This window comes from Rhipicephalus microplus, chromosome X (genome assembly GCF_043290135.1).
Source record: "Rhipicephalus microplus isolate Deutch F79 chromosome X, USDA_Rmic, whole genome shotgun sequence".
NCBI classification, from domain to species: domain Eukaryota; kingdom Metazoa; phylum Arthropoda; class Arachnida; order Ixodida; family Ixodidae; genus Rhipicephalus; species Rhipicephalus microplus.
The window spans coordinates 422,344,405-422,371,298 of NC_134710.1; the positions used below are offsets into that span (position 1 = coordinate 422,344,405).

The 26,894-nt window shown below is 46.2% G+C and overlaps 1 protein-coding gene across 3 annotated transcripts in view; it reads right to left on the bottom strand.

Moving 5' to 3' along the window:
- Positions 1-19,498: 19,498 nt before the first annotated feature.
- Rab14 (RAS oncogene family member Rab14) overlaps positions 19,499-26,894 on the bottom strand; it is an 82,518-nt gene continuing 75,122 nt past the window's right edge. For all 3 annotated transcript variants that reach the window (XM_037413222.2, XM_037413223.2, XM_075880343.1), the window contains exon 8: positions 19,499-21,814. The gene's annotated coding sequence lies outside the window, so the exon portion shown is untranslated. The remainder of the gene's footprint in view (positions 21,815-26,894) is intronic.

Consider the following 26,894-nt stretch of genomic DNA (forward strand, 5'->3'; position numbering starts at 1 on the left):
CCGCCCAGCTTTTCACTCAAGCAGCGCTTTGAGCTGCGCTACAATATAAGTGGCTACTGGCGAGCTACAAAGAGGGAAGTATCCACATCGCGAATAAATCACGCGCTCGTTTTGTCGGCAGTTTCTATACCCAGAGCACTCTTCCTCATATAAGTCCACATGCGCTCGATTGTTTCATGAGAAACCCGATTATAAGTAATGTCACAACATTTATATCGGTGACGACTTAGTTTTATGATGCCAATTTTGCGGAAGAAAATGAATAATGCTTTCTCAAAAGCTTTCTTGTTTCAACCGTGTGCTTTTGCGCTCACTTTGCTTTTATGCGAGCTCCAGGAGGCCGAGCCATAGATCCGAGCCGAAAGAACGCCTGTACCTCCTAGTCAAGAACTCTATGCGAAAGGGGTTATGTTAAACATATTAAAGAGTGTCAATCGTATAGTATACATAGCCTGTCTGTTACTCTGCGTAAATTCACTGTAACTACTTCTCGTTTTGTATCGACAGCTTGAATTGTACTGCTTCCCTAATATTACATTGGCGTAACGCCGTTGCAAGCGAGAAAATTTATGACGATGCTTAGTATTATAGGTGTAGTTCTTTTGTTAAGGGTCAAAAGTATATATATATATATATATATATATATATATATATATATATATATATATATATATATATATATATATATATATATATATATATATATATATAGCCTCAATTACACGCATTCAAGTCACACATCACCACCCCCTTAACAATATCCATGTGTTGCCCTTAGAACAGCCACTATTTTTACGCCGTGCATTTTTGTCCGACTACGTTAGACTTGAACTAGTTTTGAGACCTCATACTGTAGAAAAGGTGGCATTTACAGCGAGCATTAGTACAGAGGCACGCTTTATTCAGCTTCACCAACTGTAAACGTTCGGCGCAGGGCTATTCACGAGTTTTTTTTTTTTTTTTTTTTTTGAGGGGGGTGGGGGTGGGAGGACCGGATAACTCTGACAACTGGTGGTCGCTATAAATACGTGTAAATGTTATAGTATACCCTGAAAAGTTAAATTACGAAAACATTTTGTGGTGTAGTGGTTTCAGATTCCCTTCCTCGCCCCTCCCTACTTACGGCCTCCTGGTTCTGCGCGCGTTTATGGTTTTTGTTTTCATCTCACAGCTTTCTGAGCGCAGCTAACTTCCCGTAAATTGACCCAGTTATTCTTAATATTGTAGACGCCTGCTCAACAAAGAAAGAGTTAAGAGAAGAAATCAGAATAAGACACGTCTTTTCTAAATAATTTTCAATTTCTCAGAATTACTTTTAGGGAACTCAAATTCAGTATATTGGCGTGTCGTACTTCAAGGGTTACGACATCATGTGCCAGACATGAATGATGGGCACGTACGAAGAAATCTGCATCAAGAATTCCGCTAGGGGGCCAGGCAAGGCAGGCGTGCCTCGCATGGACTCCATATTCTACGAAGTTTTTCTTGAACCAAGATTGCTTTGTTTGTGCCAACAGTGGTCTCTCTTGAACTTCAGCATGTTGCCGACGCTGCTGGTGAGTGCCTCAAACCTCTTCGTTCTTGGGGAACTTTGTAAACTTCAACTCTTGCTGAGCGGAGGAACGCCGCTTCGTTAGCCCTAACACCACCGGCATCAGGCTCGCGCTTCGACGCACGTGCACAAGTTGATTCGGTAACGCAATGGCATACAAGGTGAGTGGCATGGATCTACCTGCCACAGAATTCAACCCAGAAGAATGGAGTGTAGTCCTGAATGCCCGACAACGCTCACCTTGACACCAGTCAAAAGAAACTGAAGGAACGCAATCAAGTAAAGTGGCGTCACCTGACCAAACTCCAGCACGCAAAACGGAATCAGCACCCAGCGTTCCCTCACAGCTCGACACAGCTGTGGCGCGTCCTCGCCTAAAACGACTGCCGCGGTTGCCAGCCGATGAAACTGTCTTTCGTCCGAGTGCGGGCGTAAATCTGGCCCAGTACAACGATGGAGAGTTACGAGCGGCTGTAGTCACCATTAGCGGACTGCAGTCCGTGGTTGCCGAGGAGGATCTTGTGTGCACCAACCTGGCTAAGAATGTTTTCACTGTGTCCACTTCTTGCGCCGACCGCGTTGCCAACTATGCGAAAATACGAGAACTCACGCTACGTGGTAAAAAACCGGCATTTCATGCGTACCCCGGACGGGGCACGGGTAGGGATCATCTACCACGCTTGGAATAGTGAAGCACCTCAGGACTTGCTGCAATAATTACGTCGGGCGAATCCCCTCCTACCAATAGTCCAAGCAAGGGACATGGGGCGAACCTCACGCTCAGTGCTCATTCATTTCATGGCTGAGGAGCTTCCTCCACCAGTGGAAATGTTTGGCATCCTTTACGCCGTTTTCAACTTTCGACCGAAGGTGGAAGCGTGCCTAAATTGCCGACAAGTCGGCCACCGACGAGATGTATGTCCCTTGCCAAATCGCCTCACTTGCTCAAGCTGCGGACAGAAACACCCGGAGGGGTACGTACCCCTGCACTCCACAGTGCGTCATCTGTGGAGACGCTCACAAGACGGGCGACAGGGCATGAAGCAGCGCTTCCAGCGTGGCTTCAGCCGTCCCTCTCGCCCACGACAGAGGCCGCAACAGGAGCACCAGCAACAGCAGCCTGAGTTCCAGCTCGAGAAGGAGTTTTTTCCAAGCATCGACGATGAAAATCGTAGCAGTAGAAGCAAGAGTCCTGGACGAAACCGCAGCAGCAAGAGCAAAAGCCCTGGATGAAATGCATCACAAAGCCGCGACCTCGGCACCAAACCCTAAAAGGTGAGCTGGGCAAAGCAAACCTCCTGCACCTGTTGTAAGCTTCCTGACGCTACGGGAAGTTCTAAAATTCAGGAGTCAATCGAACGTCTAGTGCGAGAATCAAGAGTCAAAGCAACAGTTGGCTCTGGTGCTGGAACGTTTAAGTACACTTGCAGCTGCCCCACCTGCGTCTTCTCCACCCCTATCCATCTCCCCCTCTATCATAGAGCCTGATATGGCAACCGAGTCAGGGACCGATATTATAGATTCCTCCCCACAGCCCACAAGAAAGAAAAGAAAGAAAAGAAAGAAAAGAAAGAAAAGAAAAGAAGATTATTTAAATGCACCAGTCAAAAATTCGGAAAGAACACCGGAAACTCAAACAAAAGGTTGATCTAGGCTTTACGCAAATCGCTGAACGCTTCACTAAGATAGAGAGTGTTGTAGACGTGTTAGTCACTCGGCTCGAATATCTCCCACAATCTCGACCCTCTCCAGCGCCTTCGCAGCCATAACTCCGTTCTGCACTCTTGCCTCATCATCACCCTTTTCACTCTGCATGTGGCAATGGAATTGCCGTGGATTAAGAAACAAGAGAGACAACCTCTCACTTTATATACAGCGGTCTACACGCGCCCCTGATGTCAGCTCCGTACAGGAGTCATTAAAAGCATGCAAGCTTCCCGGCTATCAGACTGTACATTCGCATCCTAGCTCCCCGTGGGCTACCACATATATACACAGGAATATCTCGTTCATAGCGCACGATCTCTCCGATCTTTACAGTGACTGCATTCTTCTGGAACTTCTCCGGCGTCGTACAGGACAAGACACATATTTTATTTTAAATATTTATTCTCATCCTAGAAATGATTTCACTGCTTTTTCTGAAGCAATCGATAGGGCCATCAAAATAGCAAGCTCCGCTCCCATAGTTGTAACGGGCGATTTTAATGCCCCGCACGTAGATTAGGGTTACAAGAGAAACACTCGGACGGGCACCAGCCTTTTTCAAAACATTCAGCGAAACTGCAGTGCACCCTAGTCACTGATTGCATGCTAACAACACGCATTGGCAACAGTGTGAGCAGAGATACCACCCCAGACCTTACGTTCATTAAGAACGTGCGACAAGCTAACTGGACACACAGTGGAGTCAAACTTGGCAGTGATCATTGCACCCTAACAATTACACTGTCCCATGCCATTTTTCGTCCACAGTTTGATTTAAAACCTATTGTCGACTGGGACAAACTTCGCGCAATCCGAGACCGAAACTCGAAAAAAGAAATTCAGAACTACAAAGACTGGGCATCTCAGCTTAAACAGGATGTAGCTCTTAGCGAACAAGTAGCCCCAGCAGCACATATCCGCGATCCAGTAGACAACAGGCTACTCCACCTATGGGAGGCCTGTCAGAGCTTAGAGAAACGATGGCTCAAGCAAAAATATAATCGCAAACTAAAACGAAATTAGCACAAACGCTCCAGCTTGTAACTGAACACGCGGCCGAGCTTTCACCGCAGCAATGGAACCAGATATGTAACCAACTTGACGGTACCTTACATATGAAAAACTCCTGGTCTCTGCTTCGTCGTAAGTTAGAACCATGCTCCTCGCGATGTGAAAGTAATAAGCGAATTACCAAAGTCTTGTTTGAAGTAGATAAACAAGGACAAAGCATTGAAACTGCTCTTAAAATCACGTATTTTCCTGGCTCAAGGCGAGAATCGTTACCTATCGACAATTGAGCTCCGAATCCAGACTTGGATGCACTGATTGCAGAGGCGGAAGTTTGGGCTGCACTAAGCAAACTTCGCACCACATCCGCTCCTGGACTAAATGGAATTACGAACAAAACACTCCTAAATTTAGACTCCGAGTCAGTGGCCGCCCTCAGTAATTACATGAATCAACAATGGGAGCAGGGCACGCTGCCCCAGGAATGGAAATCAGCTAAGGTGACTTTCATACCCAAACATATTGTTGCATGACATCGGCAACGAAAGAGCATCATAGAAGACGAAGACGATGAAAGCGATCGTGCTCGTGTTGTTGTTGCTGCTGTTCTTCCATCTTGGCTGCAGCTGCCTCTAACTCTCCCTGTATATTTTGTAAATATATTTATTGCATTCATTCTCACCCCCATGACATGTAGTGGTGGTGCGGGGTATAACACGATATAACGGAGCTCCGCAGTGACCGACGCTTGGATTTTTCCACCATGGCAAACCAGGGACCGGCTCCCGCCGAGGCAACTACAACAACAACTGTTGTCCTTCCGCAGCTAAAAGATCCTGGCACGTTCTGTGGCACGGATGATGTCGACATGGAAGAATGGCTGCCGTTGTACGTTTGTACCAGTAAGAATTACCGCTGGGATGAAACTCTTATGTTAGCCAATATCCCTGTTCTACTTGAAAGGAACAGCAAAAGTGTGGTTCGAGAACCACGAAGATGAAATTGGAAGCTGGGATGCGTGCAAAGAAAAGATGCGCGCCCTTTTCGGCAAGTCTGTGGGCAGAAAGGCAGCGGCCAAGAAGGAGTTGGCATCTCGTGCGCAAACGTCATCAGAATCCTACGTGACTTACATACAGGACGTGCTTGCCCTTTGCCAAAAAGCAGACAACGGTATGGAAGAAACTGAAAAAGTAGCTCACATATTGAAAGGCATTGCAGATGATGCATTCAACCTTCTCATGTGCAAGGACTGCAACACGGTCGATGCCATCATCAAGGAGTGCCAGCGTTTTGAGGTCGCAAAAAGTCGACGTATCGCCCACAATTTCACTCGACTACCAAACACAGCAGCAACCTGGTCATGCGAAGACAGGCCTGCACTACAGACACCGTTAACGGCAGAGCACGTGACCAAGATCATCAGACATGAACTTGAAGCTCTGTCTCCTGCGTCCACGTGGTCCCATGCCTGTGACTCTAGCCCTCCGATGGTGCCACTGGTACATGCCATTGCGCGACAAGAGCTTTCCAATGCTGGACTGGCCTCCGAGTGCACTACAGCTCCCTCCCAGCCGATCAACTGTCGTCGACCTCCTGTTTCGTATGCCCAAAGCCAAAACCTTCCGGCACGCCCTCGCAATCCAGCCGAGTGGAGGACTGCTGACGATCGCCCGATTTGTTTCAACTGCCACCGTATCGGACACGTGGCCCGCCATTGTAACACTCGGTGGTATTGGCATCAGGAATCATATGGGTACACCCATCGGCCAGAGAGGGATCATGGACGCTTTCAAACTTATCGGGAGTCACCTCAGGCCACCAGTGAAGATGTTCCTTCTATGCCGCCATATCGTCGTCGCTCTCCATCTCCGCATGCTCACCAGTCCCGTTCACCGCTCTCCCGTCGCCCGTCGTCTCGCTCGCCCCAATTTCGCCGACCAACGTCGCCGACTGACCACCTGCCGCGGGAAAACTAGATGATGCAGCTCCCGGAGGTGATGCTGCATCGACCACTTGCCCGCCAAATCCTCTGACCATGCTGCCGACTCGACGCAACCTTATTGACGTTGAAGTAGATGACACACCTGTTGTTGCACTTCTGGACACAGGGGCTCACATATCAGTGATGAATTCAGAACTTCGTTGCCGCCTTAGGAAAGTTTTAACGCCACCCACAGTGCCACTCATCCAGGTAACCGATGGCGGCACGTTTCCCGTGCTTGATTGTGCTCCGCGCGTACAAGTGTGGCTGATCGCTTGACGACAGTGCTATTTGCCGTGCTCGAGAAATGTTCCCATGAACTTATCCTCGGCATGGACTTTTTATCCGCCCACTCTGCCCTTATTGATTGTGGAACCGGCATGCAACAACTTGATTTACCGTGTTACCATGACGACCCAACACCAGCTGTGTTCTGCAGATCACGTTCGCCTAGCACCTCAAGCCGTTACATGAACCTGAGATCTGTCCCTCCTGTTCCCGATGGTGACTACATGTTGACACCTAATGCTGACGTTTTGCTGGCCAAAAATGTTGCCGTGCCTCACACACTTTTGACAGTCACGGGAAATACAGCAGCTCTTCCGATCCAAAACTTCAGCTGGTGCGCTCAAGTTATCCCAGATGGTATGACTTTGGCAAAAGTATCTTCTATAGATGCTGTCATTTCGGCGTTCATTGCCGATTCTTCTTCGTCCTCTGTTCCGTTCTCATCCTCGAAGAGCACAGCGGATGCCATCATCGACAAGATGATCGCTCCGGACCTTCTTCCAGCACAGACAGCTGACATCCGGCACCTGCTGAAATCCTACCGCAACATCTTTGATTTTGATGACCACCCTTTGGGTCAGACATTCTTTGTAACTTATAGGATTGACACTGGAGACGCCAGCCCCATCCGACGACGTCTTTATCGCGTGTCTAATGCTGAGCGATAAGGTATCCAGCCCGAAGTTGAAGAAATGCTCACAAAAGACGTCATCGAACCTTCCTGCAGTCCATAGGCATCGCCGGTCGTGCTAGTCAAGAAGAAGGATGGCAGCTGGCGCTTCTGCGTAGACTACCGTCACTTAAACCAAGTAACACGTAAGGACGTGTATCCACTGCCGCGGATTGACGATGCTCTCGACTGCCTACATGGGTCTGCCTACTTTTCATCTATCGACTTGCGATCAGGATACTGGCAGATTTCTGTCAATAATCGAGACCGTGAGAAAACCGCATTCATCACACCGGATGGACTTTTCCAGTTCAATGTTATGCCATTCGGATTGTGTAATGCGCCAGCTACATTTGAAAGAATGATGGACTCTCTCCTGCGTGGATACAAATGTACCACGTACCTGTGCTATCTCGATGACGTCATCGTATTTTCACCTACTTTCGAAAGCCACCTTAGCCGCCTAACGGCTGTTCTTGAGGTTTTCCGGAAAGCAGGACTTCAGCTCAACTCTTCCAAATGTCGCTTTGGCCGTCGGGAAATCACTTTACTGGGCCACCTTGTCACTGCTCGAGGCGTGCAACCTGATCCTGACAGAATTCGAGTTGTCAAAGATTTTCCCATACCACGTTCCGCAAAAGATGTACGGAGTTTTATCGGCCTTTTTTCTTACTTTCGACGTTTCGTGAAAAATTTTGCTGACATTGCCCGACCACTTACGGAGCTACTGAAGAAAGACATGCCTTTTTATTGGGGTACTGACCAAGCAACTGCCTTCAGCACCCTTACAACATTACTTACTTCCCCACCAATCTTGGCCCATTTCGACCCGTCAGCCTATACTGAAGTTCGTACCGATGCCAGCGGACATGGAATTGGTGCTGTTCTCGCCCAGCGGCAACGAGGACAGGATCGCGTCATTACTTATGCCAGTCGCCTCCTTTCTCCTTCGGAGAGCAAGTTTTCCATTACAGAGCGTGAGTGCCTCGCACTAGTCTGGGCAGTCGGAAAATTTCGACCATACTTGTTTGGTCGCACATTTTCGGTAACTACAGATCACCATGCCTTGTGCTGGCTGTCGTCCCTTAAAGATCCAACTGGACGACTTGGCCGTTGGGCCTTGAAACTACAAGAATACAGCTTCGACGTGGCATACAAATCTGGCCAAATGCACCAGGATGCCGACTGTCTATCACGTCACTCCATGGACCCACCTGACCTTTCAGCACATGATTCTGACCCTTGTGTCTTCGCCATGTCGGCTTTCACCGACATACGCAAGGAACAGCTCAGCGATGTCCACTTGCGGTCTATCATGCAGAGTCTCCGTTTGCCCCACGTAGACCCATCGCTACACTTCTTCGTTCTACGCGATGGCATTCTTTACCGACGCAACACCAGCGCCGAGGGACCGGAGCTACTACTCGTAGTTCCTGCGACACTCCGTTCCGCTGTACTTGAACAGCTTCACGACGCCCCAACCGCGGGACATCTCGGGGTCACGAGCACGTACGATCGCGTGCGGCGTAAATTCTTCTGGCCAGGCCTTTACCGTTCTGTGCGCCGATACGTTGCTGCATGTGAGTCCTGCCAGCGCTCCAAACATTGCACCTTGCCACCAGCTGGTCCGCTCCAACCAATAGACATACCCACCATTCCCTTCTACAGCGTCGGCCTTGATCTCGTTGGACCATTTCCTACTTCTCTCACTGGAAACAAGTGGATAGCCGTAGCCACTGATTACGCCACGAGATACGCTATCACACGAGCGCTACCGACAAGCTGTGCCACTGACGTCGCGGACTTCTTGCTTCATGACGTAATTCTTCACCATGGCGCTCCTCGACAGCTGCTGACTGATCGTGGTCGCTCATTTCTTTCAAAAGTAGTAAGTGACATCCTTCGCTCGTGTTCGACGCGTCACAAGCTCACTACGGCCTATCACCCACAAACAAATGGTCTTACCGAGCGCCTAAATCGAACATTGACAACAATGCTCTCCATGTACGTTTCCAAAGATCACCTTGATTGGGATAGTACTTTGCCTTATGTGACATTCGTGTAAAATTCGTCACGTCACGACACCGCTGGCTTCTCCCCTTCCATCTCTTGTTCGGCCGCCATCCAGCGTTACCCTTCGAGACTCTTCTCCCATCAACTACACAAACGGTTACCGAGTACGCCCGGGATGCCACTGCTCGGGCTCAAGTGGCCCGCCAAATCGCACGGGAACGTCTTCTTGGTTCGCAGCTCTCTCAGAAGCCCCGCTACGATAGCCATCACAGAATAGTTTCCTACTCTCCAGGTTCATTAGTCCTCCTCTGGACACCATGCCGCCACGTTGGCCTTTCTTCGAAGCTCCTGTCTCGCTACTCGGGGCCTTACAAAGTTTTACGCCGGCTTACCGATGTCACATACGCGATTGCTCCGTTGGACAGTCAGTCATCGTCGTCCGCACCCGCTACTGACGTAGTAATATCCGCATATGATCCTACTCTCTTTTAGGCGCCGAGACGGCGCTGCCAGCGGCGGGGGGCTAAATGTTACACGACATCGGCAACGAAAGAGCATCATAGACGACGAAGACGATGAAAGCGATCGTGCTCGTGTTGTTGTTGCTGCTGTTCTTCCATCTTGGCTGCAGCTGCCTCCGACTCTCCCTGTATATTTTGTAAATATATTTACTGCATTCATTCTGTCACCCCCGTGACAATATTAAGCCGTTAGACCTTAATCATTTGAGACCAATCTCCCTTACCTCATGCAAAGGAAAACTGATGGAGAATGTAATTCTCAATCGCCTTGACCACTACATGGAACAAGACGAACTCTTTCCCTCTACCATGTACGGCTTCCGAGCGGGACTCTACTCAGAATGTCATGCTGCCGCTTAAGGAGAATGTGCTAAATCCTACTTCCTCACATCACCAGAGCCATCCTCGCATTGGACCTGACAAAGGCTTTCGATACTGTTTTTCACTCTCTCTTAGCGAACTAAACGTAGGCTCTCGCACGCACAGGTATGTCACACAGGTATGCCTTTCTCAGCAACAGGTTTGTCCGCCTACAATTAGGCACTTTTAAAACCGTTCCCTTCACGCTAGGTGGCAAGGGAACGCCCCAGGGATCACTTTTGTCACGTTACTTTCTAACGTTACTCTCATATCCCACTAGCGCGGAAACTTGCCAACCTCCCATCAATCCCTTTTTGTACGCGGATGACATCACCATCTAGGTCGATTCCGGAAACCATGGCAAAATCGAACCAAAGCTTCAGATTGCCGCTGACACTGTTGTTGAACACGCCAACAGTATTGGGCTCACCTGCTCGGCGGCTATATCGGAACTCCTAGTAATTTATTTTAAAAAGCAAGAAACAAGTCATCCTTGATGACACCCCTATTCGCAGGGTCAATAAAAAAATTTAGGCCTTAATATTTCCGACAATGGTTCCAACGCCGATGCCATAAAGTTAATCTGCACTTCAGTTCATAATGCAACTTCCCTCATTAAGTGCATTTCCAATCGTCATCGCGGTTGAGGCAAGCAGACACATGAGGGAAGCAGACACACGGCGCCTCATTCAGGCCTTATGCCTATGCACAATTACCTATTCCATCCCCTATCTCTATTTTACGCCCACGGAAACCGAGCAACTTAACACTCATTCGCACTGCCTATAAAACTGCTCTCCATCTCCCTAAATCAACAGCCACGGATAAATTACTTCAACTTGGGGTGCACAACACTTTGGGAAAGCTTGTAGAGGTGCATCTTCACAATCAGTATCAACGACTATCGCTTACAGAAACAAGTCAAGTACTCCTGCGCCGACTTCGAATAAACGTTCCTGGTCACACCACGGCCACGCACGCCGTTTCAGTCGCTGTTAGCAGCAACCTTTTAATCCAGCGACTTCCCAAAAACACTCACCCAGAACATAGAGGGCGACGGGAAGCTAGAGCCAAAGTCCTTCACAAGCGCTTCCCTCCCAATTCTTCCGGAGTCTATGTAAATGCGGCCGAATATGGAGAACATCCAGCTTTCGCCATAGCCGTTCTAGACGGATTTCAAAAACTGGTCGCTAGTGCGTCCCTTCCAAACTTGACAGAATCCCTAGAAGCGGAGGCAGCGGCAATTACTTTAGCCATTGTTTACTTCGCCACCGAGTATATTTTTTCGAATTCCAGAACTGCAATTTGTAACTTCGTCACTCTTCAAAATTCATTCACCGGCTGCTAAAATTCTTGAATTATCTCCTCCACACGATCGCATCACCTTCCTCTGGGTCCCTGCGCACTGTGGACACCCAGGCAACACGGCCGCTCCCACCCAAGCCCGAGCACTCGCCAACCGGGCTCACAGCGACCTGCCTTCGCTTCGAGGTGCCAGGGATCGACTCCTTAGCTATCACGATGTGACGGTACTTTACCGAAATTCCCGGTTAACGTACCCCCACCGCATAAATCTTTTTTCCAGAAGTGACCAGGTTTAGTGGCGCAGACTTCAGACGGCCATTGTGACGACTCTTTCTTCTCTCCCTTCTCACGAATGGCGAAACCTCTCCTCATTGCAACTTATGTCCCTGCACCAGAGCAGACTTCCATGACGTATTTTTAAATTGTCTGAACAAACCCAAGACTTCCCCTCCGGTGTGCAAAGCACGCGTTATCTTGACAGCGTTTTGGTAGCATGTAGAAAGGAAATTGTACTCACAGGAGACTTTAATTCACACCATTTGTCTTGGGGTATAAGGACAGATTCTTGTGGTAGGCGACTGTGGGAATGGACTATTGATCACAACCTCTCCTGTCTGAATAAAGGTCATGTAACATTTGTCCGAGGACAAACTAGCTCAGTATTGGATTTAACGTTTTGCTCCAATGCAATCAAGATTTTGTCATGGGCTGTTCTGGATTCGGCAACTAACAGTGACCATCTTCCTGTAGTTTTTGACATTACTTGTCCAACAATAACTTTAGATCAGCCAAAACGCACATACATCAACCAAAGCAAATTTCAAGCCTGCCTCCGTTCTGCCATTTTCAAGCTTGGAAATGCCAGTACTAAGGAGATTGCATCTACGATAGGTTCAATGCTGGAGGGATCTAGAAAAAATTCTGAATTTTCTATTCCATCCAATAAACGATCCTCCTCTCGTTGGTGGAACGATGAGTGTAAGCGCGATTATAGAAGACGAAAAGCCGCTTGGAAAAAACTTCTTCTTAATCAGAGCCCAACAAACTGGAAAGACTATCAATTCCTTGCTGGCGTATTTAAGCGTACAGTGAACCGCGCGAAAGAAGAATACGAGAGTAGACATTTTGATTATCTTTCTAAATCAAAGAATAAGCGTGCTTTGTTCGCTTATCTTCGGACAAGAAAAGTACTACCAGCACCTTTAACGTTGCAGTCATGTGTCTTGACGCCGGTAGAAATGAACACTTCTCTAGAAGACATAGCGCAAGGTTTAGAACGCCGCTTCACTGCGAATTTTTTGGCTATTCAGTCCGTTCTGGTAAACTTGCATGAATTTCCAGAAGTCTCTTTAGCTGAATTGTGTCAGAAAGCTTCCTGGCTACCAGGATTCAACGCCCGCATCTGGAACCACGACCGTTCCTGCAGTAGCTGGTGCCGCGCTCAACCTACTGGGGTGTTCTTGGCTGAGGATTGAGTGGTTTTAAATTTCTGTCTTAGAGTCCGACTCTAGTTTGTTCTGAGTCTAACCATATCTCTAGTGCTCATGTCGACTACTTCTCCTGGCCAGGCGCGATCCGCCTGGTCAGCGTCCTTGCCGTCTAATGAATTACCACTAGACTCCTTTTTCCGCAGTGGTATCGACAGCATTCCCGTAGCACTGGTACCTACAAATGGAGGCTTCATCAGACTTTCAAACCCTCAGGTGGTTCAAAAGGAACTCAAGACAACTTCAAATCATTTCCAGACCATCACAGATGTGCGCCCATTTGGGCGAGGAGGTATCGTGTGTAGGTCGCCTGATCAGACCTGCGTGCAGGATCTTCTCAAATGCACCTCCTTTGCTGCTACCCCGGTGAGTGCTTTCATTCCGCCTCACCTTGCATGTACCAAAGGCCTTGTACGGGGAGTCGACTCCAAGCTGAGTCCAGCTGAGACCCTAGACAGGCTCTCTGGAGCAGGCGTAATTTCAATTTACCGGTGTAATCGCCTAGTCGACAACCAGAGGGTACCAACCGAATCTGTTATCGCGACATTTGTGGGCACAAAATGCCCATCAGAAATAAAATTATGGCCACCGATCTTCCGAGTAGAACCCCTCGCTTCTCGTCCGATTCAGTGCAAGAACTGCTGGAGATTCGGCCACAGTGCGGGAGGATGTAAATCTAACGTTCGTTGTCGCACCTGTGGAGAGAGTCATCCTTCAAGCAATTGTACTGCAACAGTGGAAAAGTGTTGTCTCTGTGGGGGCAGTCACTGCGCCGACAACTCTGACTGTTCCGCTCGTTCCCGGGAGGTTCAAATCCTGGAAGTTATTGACCGCCGCCGCTGTTCACGAAGGGAAGCCATTGACATAGTTAGAGACAGGGCTTTTGGATACTCTGGTATAACAGCGCGCTGCACTTCCAGTATGGACTCAACCCTATCGCAGGCTATTGAAACTGCTGTGGAAAAGGCAGTGAGTAAGGCAATGGATAAACTAATATCTAACCTTTCCGACTGTTTAGTGCAAATTCTTTCAAGCCAGATTGGACAAACAGTACAGACTGGTACAGAACCTGCAGTATTACACATTACTAGTGACGCCACACAGCTACGCAATGTAGTGATGGACGAACTTTCTGCATCTGCAGGCAAGGCTAAGCAGCCAGGAACACAGGTGCACTTGGACCGACATTCGCCTCGGCCGAGTACAAGTACTGATACAGATATGGAACTCGATATAAGAACTAATAAACGTACCAGATCCCCTATCTTCACCGATCTCAAGTCCAAATCTAAACGGAATGAATCAGCTATTTCGCGTGAAGATGCTAACAAGGGTGCGACAAGCGCCTCTGCGGTGCGCTCAACACCATAGGTCAGTTGAGGGTAGTGCAGTGGAACTGCCGTTCTATATTCTCAGCCTCAACCGACTTACATTACTTTTGCAATAATTTTAATCTTGATATTATAATTCTCCAAGAAACTTGGCTTACACCAGATAAAAATTTCCATCTTGCAGGTTTTCGTTCTTTTCGATTAGATCGCCCATCACGTGGTGGTGGTTTAATGATCCTTGTATCAAGTAAATTATGCCATAAAGCGAAAGTTTCTTTCAGAATGTTAGACTTCGATTGCGAATTATTAGCATTAGACTTGTGTCTCCCCGGATACCACCCTTTTTCAATCGTAAATTGCTACTTCCCCTCCGGTGTGCAAAGCACGCGTTATCTTGACAGCGTTTTGGTAGCATGTAGAAAGGAAATTGTACTCACAGGAGACTTTAATTCACACCATTTGTCTTGGGGTATAAGGACAGATTCTTGTGGTAGGCGACTGTGGGAATGGACTATTGATCACAACCTCTCCTGTCTGAATAAAGGTCATGTAACATTTGTCCGAGGACAAACTAGCTCAGTATTGGATTTAACGTTTTGCTCCAATGCAATCAAGATTTTGTCATGGGCTGTTCTGGATTCGGCAACTAACAGTGACCATCTTCCTGTAGTTTTTGACATTACTTGTCCAACAATAACTTTAGATCAGCCAAAACGCACATACATCAACCAAAGCAAATTTCAAGCCTGCCTCCGTTCTGCCATTTTCAAGCTTGGAAATGCCAGTACTAAGGAGATTGCATCTACGATAGGTTCAATGCTGGAGGGATCTAGAAAAAATTCTGAATTTTCTATTCCATCCAATAAACGATCCTCCTCTCGTTGGTGGAACGATGAGTGTAAGCGCGATTATAGAAGACGAAAAGCCGCTTGGAAAAAACTTCTTCTTAATCAGAGCCCAACAAACTGGAAAGACTATCAATTCCTTGCTGGCGTATTTAAGCGTACAGTGAACCGCGCGAAAGAAGAATACGAGAGTAGACATTTTGATTATCTTTCTAAATCAAAGAATAAGCGTGCTTTGTTCGCTTATCTTCGGACAAGAAAAGTACTACCAGCACCTTTAACGTTGCAGTCATGTGTCTTGACGCCGGTAGAAATGAACACTTCTCTAGAAGACATAGCGCAAGGTTTAGAACGCCGCTTCACTGCGAATTTTTTGGCTATTCAGTCCGTTCTGGTAAACTTGCATGAATTTCCAGAAGTCTCTTTAGCTGAATTGAATCAGACAGTATTATGCTTACCGAGGACGGCTCCCGGACCAGATGGGATTACGAACTCTATGTTGAAATGTTTACTCCAGGAATCGCCTAATCTTTTGCTAGAACTAGTGAATTACTCTTTGGGGAATGCATGGATACCTCCAGAATGGAAACTTGCCAAAATTGTATTGTTGCTAAAAAATGAAAATGATGCATACACGTTGGATAACATAAGGCCGATCGCACTGACATCAAACTTAGTGAAATTGGTTGAGAGAATCATCAATATACGAATTAATGAACTTATTACCATGAGGTCTATTCTAAGTCCCTGTCAAATTGGGTTCAGGGCTGGTTGTTCAATTTGGGATGCCCACGTTGACTTAGAAAGTAGGCTTCAATTAGCTCGGCTACATAAAAAATATGCTGCTTTAGTTACCTTAGACATCGCTAAAGCATATGATACCGTGGAGCACTGTATTTTGATAGATCGATTAGAATACCTTGATTTTCCATCATACATAGTAGCGTGGGTTCACAATTTTCTCGCAGACAGGAAATTTTATTGTTTTAAAGATGGGTTTTCATCATCTACTCATACCCAAACGAGGGGAGTACCGCAAGGCTCGGTGCTTTCCCCGGTGCTATTTAATTTACTAATGAGCACCATCCCACGTGAACAGGATATAACAACTTATGTTTATGCAGACGATATCGCATTTTTTGCAATGGCAGATAACATTCAGACCTTATATGAACGGCTGCAGACTTACCTTAATATATTGGAGAGCTGGCTCGATGGCAACAGCTTTTTACTTAATCCAAGTAAATGTGCCCTCCTTGTTTTCCCGCTGCAATACCCTGTGAACATCTCTCTGTCTTACCATCATGAGGATATACCACAGGTGGAATCTGTTAAATACCTTGGAGTAATTTATCACACATCGCTCAACTGGCGATCTCATATCGAATATATCGCCGGAAAAGGTGTGCGGGCCATTGGCATATTACGTAGGCTAAGTAACTACCGCATAGGTATGAGAAGAGACACATTATTAATGATATATCGCATGTATGTTCGTCCCATTTTGGAATTTGGTTGTGTGCTTTTCTCTGGAGTTCCAGCTTACAAGTTGCGGCCTCTAATTCTTCTGGAAAGAGAAGCTTTACGCTTATGCCTTGGCCTTCCCAAAACAGTCGCCAACAATGTGTTATATCTCGAATCGAGGGTCCCTCCGCTTTCTTGTCGAATTCGCCTTCTGACTGTTCAGACATTCTTAAGAATTTATGAATCACCATTACGACATTCAGAAACAGCCTTTATTTCCACCCCGGAATCATTTTTTGCTGCCAGATGGCCGCGATTTCACACGCCACAAATTATATTTGTGCAAAATTTACTGGAGCCTCTAAACGTACGTATATGCGACATCATGCCGAGTCGTTATAATTCAGCCCCGGTAGAAATTCAATTCGACGACATTTTTCCTAATAATGCCAAATTACTTCCCCATAATATTTTGGATGGTTTACTCCAAGATCACCTGCGCCGTATTACAACGAACGTTATTATTGCTACAGACGCATCGCAATACGACGAAAAGTCAGGGGTTGGTATTTTCAGCCCTATTTTAAATTGGATTTATTCCCTTCGACTACCCGATTTCATACCCGTTTTTGTGGCTGAGTTTCTGGCAGTAGTGCTCGCCTTACGCAAGTTAGATACAGCAATTACATCAGCTGTCATAATAACAGATTCCCTTTCTCTTTGTGCGGCACTTTCTGTTGGTGCTGATAATCACGTAACAAAGGCGTTCCGTGCATTAGTACCTGCGCATTTAAGAAAAGTGCGATTAGTTTGGGTGCCTGGACATAAAGGTTTGTTTCTTAATGAAATAGCAGATTCCTTAGCTAAGTCGTCAATCAGCGAACCAATTCTACCGCTCTGTCCATCATCCGCTTATGTGACTGCTGCTCGATTCCGCAGACGTACGCTTATGCAAGTCTTTAAAGGTTCAGCACTAACAAACTCTACAGAATATCGCCATTTATTATATCCCTGGCGAAGAGACTTTTGCCGCACTCGAAAACAAGAAGTAGCTATCACAAGGCTGCGCTGCCGGGTACCAAATCTAAATTTCTATAAACACAGGTCTGCTCAGGCACCTTCGCCACTGTGTGCATTCTGTGATGAACTGGAAACAATAGACCATTTCTTTTTGACCTGCAGGCGGTTTAACACATTACGAAAAACCCTATTAGAAATACCTTTGCGTGGCATTGGTATGGACTTATCTCTTCCTGTCATTTTGTCTTTTGGAGCTTCCATTTCTGGTTTCTGTAATGACACAGTATGCGCGGCCGTCCGGGACTATATTGATGAAACTAATAGGTTGACTAATTAACCACTTTCATTATCTTAACATGTTCACCTAATTATATACGTATAAAATCAGACTATTGCTCTATTCTAAGAATAAATTTGTTTATGTAAATATTTCTATGCATTACATTAAGCACCACACTTGCCTATAGGCTATCGGTAATCTTTCTGTTATACCTCCATCATTCTAAATCTGAACAGTAAATTTTAAAGCCACTCGATTCTTGGCCAATCCCCCACAGTGGGTATGCGCCACTAACGATAGGAGAACAACAACAACAACAAACCCAAGACCCCGGAGTCGGAACACCAGGATCAATTGGAGGCTGCTCTGCACAGCTCACAACCGGGGTTACAGCTCCGGACAATGAGCTGGGCCAGAAGGGTCGCCGAAGCACAGCAGTGTTCGGCCACCTAGAGCGGCCCGAGGGCCCGTCATGGTCCTGCTTCCACTTCCCCTGCCACACGTATTCTACTGCAGATAAAGTTGCTCACCTACCTACTTACCTGCATCAAAAAAGCGCACCGGAGAAGCCGGAGTGCATAGCAGTCCCTGCGCGCGGCTCTTACAATACTATTCGACAGCAGCGCCGCCGCTACGGGCAACGCAGAAGGCATCAGCCGGCGAGGCGCAGTCACACCACTCAACACTTCTAGTACACTCTACCGTTGTGGCAAAGAAGCGAAAAATAACGGGCCTTGTGTTGAGGATGCATGTATCGCAAACTTCAGCCAGAAGCCTCTGCAGTTCCCATTGCACTTCGAGTGTGGGGTCGCGTTTGAAGAGTGCATAGGTGCTACTATCCTGGACGATGTCGGACATCTTGCTGATGTAGTCAGTGGCATTCATAATAACAGTGGAATCTCCCTTGTCCACTGGCAGTATCACAATACCATGATTCCCGCAAAGATTCCCCGATTGCGTTATGCTGTTCGGGTGACAAGGCAGTGTGCGGTTTACGCGAGAGCTTGGCAAGAATGCTGATCGCACGATTTTCGCCAAAGATCAGTTATGCGCAGCAACGCCCAGGGATACGAAATTGCAGGATATTTGCACAGGTGGACAAAAGCTGATGATCATCTTCCAGGCTTCTCTCGAGCTGCCGTTACCACATCAGGCAGCCCTGATGCAAGTCCCGATAGGAGTCTTCCCCTTCACAAAGCTCAAGGGAAGCCAGAAAGGTCACAGTTTTGACGGTGTGCCGGCCATTCAACTCGCTGTCAAGTCGATAGAAGAGCTCACTGCAGCAAACTTTCAGGCAGCCTTTGTGGCATGCAAAGGATGTTGGTAAAGATGTATTAACACCTACAGAAACTATTTTCAGTAGTTCATGTAATACACACAAATCAGATCAATAAGTTTTCAAGGCCCAGTCTCGTTACCTTACAGACATACCCTGCACATACACATATGAACTGCAATAATAATGGACATGAAGGGGTTCAAGCTTCCCCCCCTGGCTTTGCAGTGTGTGGAAGGCATTCAGAAAAAAATGGAGGAGTGCTTCCCATCGATCTCCGATTCAATTGGCTGTAGCTAATCACAGGATTTGCTGCTGCACTGTGTGCACAGCTGAAACACTTGAACCTCTGTGTCATGCACATTCCTTGAACAGACAAATCTGCAAATATACACACAAGCACAAGCTTTTTTTTTATTCCTCCTTTTATTAGCAATGTGTGCCAACCAGTGTTCAGCTATGTAGGTGGAAGATATAATTACATTTGAGAAGAAAAAAAGATAAACAAAAAAGATCCAAGCCTCTTAAAATTGAAGTACAGCCTTTTCTGTTTTTCACTGCTGGCAATCATCTTTTCAGGGAGGAAAATAAAAACTTGTAAACAGCCTACGTACAATGCAACAATATTGGGGTTGCAGGAGTGCTACGCAAGTTACACATGCAGCATCACTTCTCTGCTGTTCCCAGGCCTGAAGTAATCAAACACAGCAGCAGCAACACAAGCAGCTGTGCACACACGTACAGCATGACAAAATGAGCACACATTGCTTCTCCACCATTCAGCTGGTGGTACTTGGTTGTGTTACAAGCACAAACTATACACCAGTGCTGGGCTAGCCAGCAGTAGCTACAAAATCTCGTACGGTTGCTCTGCTTAGGTATCTGGCTAATCTGTAGCACATTTCTTAATCCGCAACACAGACTGGCTCCTTAATACATACTTGGAAGGGGAAGAAAAAAAAAAGAAGACGCGTAGACTATCACATCCTGAATAACCGCCCAACAGTGGCCAAGAACAGGATTCTGCAACCAACAATGTACAACAAAGTCAGAAGCCTTTGTTTTTTTTCTTTCTTGCCCCGTTTTGTTTTCAATGTACAATTAAATGAATCACTCGCACATACACGCAACATGCAAAAGCAGCACGCAAGCGCCATAGAGAAAAATAGTTTGACCGCAGTTAGCCAAGAGACAGTCCGGGAAAGAGAAAGTAAAGCCTAGTAGAGCAATCTCAAAAGTAACCAGCGAACATAACCCGCCGCTCTCACATTACCGTTTAACACCCATAAAAAGCATCCTGCTCAGAATTATCGCACAATGCTGGAAAGGCAGATCGTACCACAAACAAGAAAACACTCAGTGTCATCCCTTCATGAAAACATACCTATCCAAGCACCCGCCACTGTAATAGCTGTGTGGTTCATTTGTTTTCAATTTTACAACCATAACACCAGCTACTACGATAGGCCTTACAAAAAAGCAGCTGAAGGCCCTAAGGCTGTTGATGTCATTAGCTACATTGAAAAGAAGTTGCGCAGTGGCAGGAACTTCAAACACACTAGAAAAAGAAAGAACTTAAAGAAGAGACTGTAACTGCTACACAACATGCAGCGCCAGCAGCTCATAAGCAGATAAAAAGTGCAGCTTGTGCCCAGCCTCCCAATAAAAAGTGAGGAATGTTTTAACGAAGTTGATGCACAAGGACGAGAAGCACAGGTAACATGAGACGCTGCACTGCAATGTTTGCACTCTTCTTCCCCAGAGTTGATGTATAACAACTAATTCAATCACAGGTGAAAAAAAAAAAATTGAAGGCATTGAAAGAGTAGCAATGAGCAAAACGGGAAATTCTGACCACACAAGCAAGCGGCAGCCTTCCAAGCAACGTACAAAGTTTCTGCCTTGCATCCCTTCTCTCAGCCAGGTCCTTTACGCGAAGCCAACTGATTGGTGGGAATGCTGAAAAAGTGGCATCCTAAAGTCTGACTAGACCTGGTAGTGAAGAAAAAAAAAAAAGAAACAGAGCGCAAGCTGAACATGTTACACAAAGAGGCGACTTTCAGTTGCTGTTTTTCTTCAAATCTTGACGTAACCCAGTGTTCAGACTTTAAAATTTAACAGCCAGGTTGTGTTCCACTGCTTGGAGATGGTGCCTGTGGAACAGAGGTTATGTAGCAGCAGGGTGGCATGTGCATGGGAAAGAAAAACCACACATTTATTTCTCCACCCCTAGTACACTGTGGGACACACACACACACAGACACAAAGAAGGAAAAGAAATGAACAAAGAGAACACGGAGGTATAAAAAAAGAGGAGAGAGCTGCGTGAGGGACTGAGGGCAAGAACAGAGTTAAGCAGTGGCAGCAGCAGTGGTACCGGGGCCTGTTACGATGGCGGGGAGAGTTAAGGAAGAGACTACAGAAAATAAAGGGGGCTGGTGGACAGTCATCCACCCTCCCCCCCCTCGTCTGGTCGACGCCACTGTTTTTGCTACACGAGAGACCCTTGTGTATTGTGTGTATATGTCCGATTCTTCCTCCAGACCTGTCCTGCTCTCCCATCGCTTCTAGGCTCCTCCCTCTTTTCCCCCTTTGTAGCAGTAGTAGTCCCATTTCGAAGCAGCCTCCTTCCAGCTCAGCTCCTCCGCTTCCCTTGTCCTCCCATAATCGAAAGGCAGTCGTGGACTGTGTAGAAGACGTTGCACACTGTAAAACAGGAAGAAGTCAAACACACAGGACCTACAGATAGAAGCTTTTTCACTTGAAACAACGATAGAGCTGACTGGCCTACGGACCTTTAAAGACAGATCTCACTAAGTATATTGCCCCTGACATTTCAATAGGTGCAACACCTACCAAGAAGCACCGAACAAATGGCCACAGATACCTTTGTACTGACATGGAATAGTTAAGAGACAACTTGATGTTACCTCAATCTAAAAAGAAGGTCTATAGTAGGAGAAACTGAGAAAGCTGTTAAACCTGGCAGTTTCTTATGCATTCCCTAGAATGTGGATGCCATCTCCGTTTTCTTCTCAGCCTATGCACCAGTTCTCTCTCCCTTTTCTCATTCTAAGAGCTTGATGCTGAGCCAATATTGAAGCTTTTTACTACTAGAAATACGCAGACTTCTGTAAAAAAAATACCTATTACACTAACTTAAAGGGAGAGTAAACAACCTCAAGGTATGAAAATTGTTAAAAAAATATGTGCACTTTCACTTCGTGAACATGCTGCCACAAGAACTGTGAATATGTGCTGTATTGAAGAAGTTACAGCGGCTAGAACATCGCGTTCAGCTAGTTATAAATTTTCACGCGGCCTCGCCACCCTTCTCTTTCAGAGGGAGGGGTAGACGTAGCTCGTCGTCGTGACCTCGCCCACTTCGGCAATGTGACTTGACGACATCGGCGAACTCTGCCAGTCGCAACCCACTTACACTTGCTGCAATGCCTGGTTGTTTACTGCTTACCGGGTGCCAATACTTCTTCGCAGTCCAGTTGCTCGATTTGCAGCAAACAACAATATGCAACAAAACTGCGTTCCAAAACCCGGACAAGAACGTGGCCAGATTTTTCTAGAGTTAAATTTTTTCGGGAGCAGTCTGTCATGCCATCAGGGAGCAGCAACACAAAAATAATGCACTTGATAGTGGGTGTGCTGATCGACAGGCGGCCCGACAATCTGCTCACTCCCAAAAACTGGGTCAGTGAAGTGTCCAGATTTCGATACATGGAGTCTAATGGGGAGTTTTGCAACTCGTATGATTGAATAGCTCTGTCGTAGCTGTGGGTGAGAACAGGAACTGTTGTTGACTTCACTACTGTTTGTTGAGACCTGGTTTAGAACGACTGACAAGCTGCGTGCTGCGTCACGCCGCCGATCCCCGAGTCGTTGTCACTGCATGTGCAAGGAGCACTGGTCAAGCATACGAAAGGAGCGCGTGAATTGCTTTTCAAAATGGAGGCCCTGCACAGCCCTGTAATATTAAGAAAACATGATTGCTGCAGTTTACTACACGAATTACAGAGCTTGTTTGGAGGGTGTGAAAAAAAACCTGAGCCTGTTGGCTGGTTGTTTAAAATCAAATTAAAGTGCCTAAATGATGCACATAAAACTGAAGCTTCTCACAAATGCCAACTCAATAGAAAGGTTAACGGCATTCAGCATACCCTAACAACAGTTTAGACAATGTAGCTTGATCACTGCATGCAGGCTAGAAAGTGCGTAAAGGTGTGAAGCGCAACTCCAGTTTATACTGTACTTTATCGAACTTAACTTGCATCCAGTTTATAAGAGTTCTGAATAAAAATGCATCAAAATGTAATGTTTTAGAGGGACTGTCAACCACTCAGAAAAAAATTTTCCGATTGAGGTGAAAATGAGAAGATCGTTCATCACTACGTCAGCAACGAGCATGCTTTATTCATGAGAAAAAAGGTGTTACAATTTTAATCTGATGTTGAGAGTCAACAAAGAATGACCACTAGTGTCACCCAACAGATATTTGGATCAATCTATTGGCAGGCCACGAAATCGCTGCTCATAGATTCATTTTGCCTAAAAAAAAAACATGTATAACTTGAAATTGCATTCAACGCACTTGAGGCAGCTTTAAATTCTACCAGAGAGCAATTTTGTCATTTTTTCTGATGCATTCAAAAAGGTTCACAATGGTGCTGTCGACGGTGTGCTCACTTGCCTGCATGCCTGCCTGCAAATGGCGGAGAAACAATAGCACCGCGTGGGCCGTAGCTCATGAGAACAAAAATAAATGTCTGCATGCTTCAAATGCCCACTAAGGTGTTTGTTTTATTATTAAACAAAACTTGAAGCCTACAAAAAGCATATGCAGTTTCGGTTTTCGACTTTCCTAAGCAATACAATTGTCTCTTTTACCGAACAGTGCTGTGGACACTCATCCTACCAATGGAAGGAGACTGAACGCAGATAAAAAAATTCTGATTAATTGTCTCTTTTACCGAACAGTGCTGTGGACACTCATCCTACCAATGGAAGGAGACTGAACGCAGATAAAAAAATTCTGATTAAAGAATTTCTACCCACTTTCCAAATAAACTGCTGTGAGGTTAGACACTTCAGATGGTGTACACTTTTTAATGTGACACAAAGCAAAAAAAAAAAAAAAGAGGGCGGTAGACAGTGCCTTTAAGAAACAGTGGCATGGTGTTACATTGACAATGACAATCGTAGAAAAATGAAAAGAAAAACGAGGTACATCCCTCCTTCATAAGAATTGGCGAGTGAATCACGCCTTCACAGGAGTATAGTCAATTGTTTATTGTGCATCAATTTACGAGAGTTTGTGAAACCTCTTTCAGTGTTTGGCAGCTATAGCAGTGTTTAACGTAGATGCACCCATGTTCAAGCCTACCAGTACATCTCTGTCTAAACGACGTACAACAAAAGTCATGATTTAGCCCTTGTGGTAGCTGAAGTAGTTAATGGGACACTAAAGAGCAAAACAATTTTTGGTGTATTAGCAGGGGTGAGACGGCTGTGACTAAATTGGAAGCAGTTTTTGGGGCAGAAACATTTGAATTTTGGAGCAGGAGAACCTTGTTTTGGAGCAGTTCGCAGCATTTAATATGCCATCCTAGGAGCTTGAAAATACAAATTTTAGATGATGTAGAGGCACTAGCGCATATTTTGACCGACTTATCTACAAAAGTCACGATTTAGCCCTTGTGGTAGCTGAAGTAGTTAATGGGACACTAAAGGGCAAAACGATTTTTGGTGTATTAGCAGGGGTGAGACAGCCGAGAATAAATTGGAAGCAGTTTTGGGGGCAGAAAATACAAATTTTTAGCAACATAGGGGCACTAGTGCATATATTAATTGACATAATATACATAAAACAAACAGATTTTGAAGGAAGTTTTTAGACAGATTATAGCCCGGTATGAATTGCACTACCTTTTTACCGTAATTACTCGAATCTAACGCGCACCTTTTTTCCGGTTAAGCGAGTTCATAAATCGCATGCGCGTTAAAATTGAGTGCGAAAAAAAATGAATACGGTCATTCTATTGCCATCGGCATTTCCAAAATGGCCGCCCCCTACGTGCTTTGGCATGGCGCGTCAGCCATTTCTGCCTATGTGTTTCCCATGTGCGGCACTTCGTACGTGTGCTGAGGAGTTCGTCATCTTGTAGTTCATTAGCATCGACGGCTTGGAAGGGCCTACCCCAGAAACTCGCCGAGTGCACCACGGTGCCGCTTTTAAAGGAAAAGTCATCGTATGTGCCGAAACAGACGGAAATCGGGCCGCATCGCGACCGTTCGGAGTTCCCGAAACGTGCGTGTGGGACTGGCGGAAACAAAAGCAGAAGATTTTCAAAGATTCATGCAAAGGCTTCAGTGGACCACAGCAGGGTTGGTTTCCGCAAATTGAAGAGCTGCTTGCCGGGTATGTGCTTGAGCAGCGAGCGGCACAGCGGCCGGTGACGACAGAACTGCTTTAAGTGCGGGCTATGCAGTTAGCTTTAGAAAAAGGGCTAACGCGGAGCCAGATGATGTGAAAGCGTACGGGCATGCGCCAAAACTTGCCGGAGGAGTACGAAGAAAAGCTTCACAGTTTTCAGAGGTTCGTCCTAAACTTGCGGCAAAAACACGGCTACCTGCTTGGGCAAATCGGGAATGCCGATCAGACGCCTCTTTACTTCGACATGCTTGGCACCACAACCGTCGAAAAGAAGGGGGCGAAGCAAGTTCGCATGCTAACATCGGGCCACGGTAAAACAAGAGTGACGGCAATGCTCCGTTGCACGTCAGATAGGCACAAGCTTTCCCCGTACCTCATATTTAAACGGAAGACGCTTCCGAAAGGAGTCGTTTTCCCGAATAGTGTGATCGTGCGGGCCAACGAGAAAAATGGGTGCACATTGCAATCGATGTCTTACTTATTTTTTTCGTCGTGAAAACAGAGTGCGCGTTACAATCGAGGGTGCGGTAGAATCAAGTAAATACGGTACATACCACATGAACTATCTAGCTCGCATAACAAACATGTAAAATTACATTAAAAAAAAAAAAGGTTTTCTTGAAAACGAGGTTTCCTGGAAACATTTTAAAAAAGAAAAAAGAACTCATCACACTCGAAAAGTAGTTCAAAAATTGTGGTAAATTAGTAGCTAATGGGCATAAACCAGGAATGGATTGCACGCGCTCAGTTCCTCACGGAACCAATTTTGAGAACCAAGGACATCCATCACATGCAGGGAAATGACTCGACGTTGACAGTTACTCACTCACGGCAAACTCTCACAACTGCAACGACCAGGGAAACACACTACGCACAACAAGAACCTGAGAGTGAACTCCGCTACGCTCGCCATTCAACTGTGGTTTTCGCTAAGCGACAGAGGCGCCAGAACACACAGCCTAACTAGTAGAAGTAGCACGCTCGATACATCGCAGCACATTTTTTACAAGGTAACGCATATTTACAGCAGTTTAGAGGAGCTTATAGTGGCACCATGCATGCGAGCCTTGGTCACCAGAAAAGTGCAAATTAAAAAAAACATGATTAGGCGTGTCTTATTGGTCAACTCTGCCTTTTTTTCTTTACTGAAGCTGAAGTTGGCATCAAAAGTCTAGCTTTCAAGGCTGTTTTGGAACAGTTTGGCACAATTTGTGATTTTTATGCTTTTGAAGCAGCTTGTAGCAAGAAAACGGAAATGTATCAAAAATGCGCAGTATGCACAGCTGTCCAACCCCTGGTATTAGTAAAGCACATTTCACAATACCGAAAACACCACTCCTA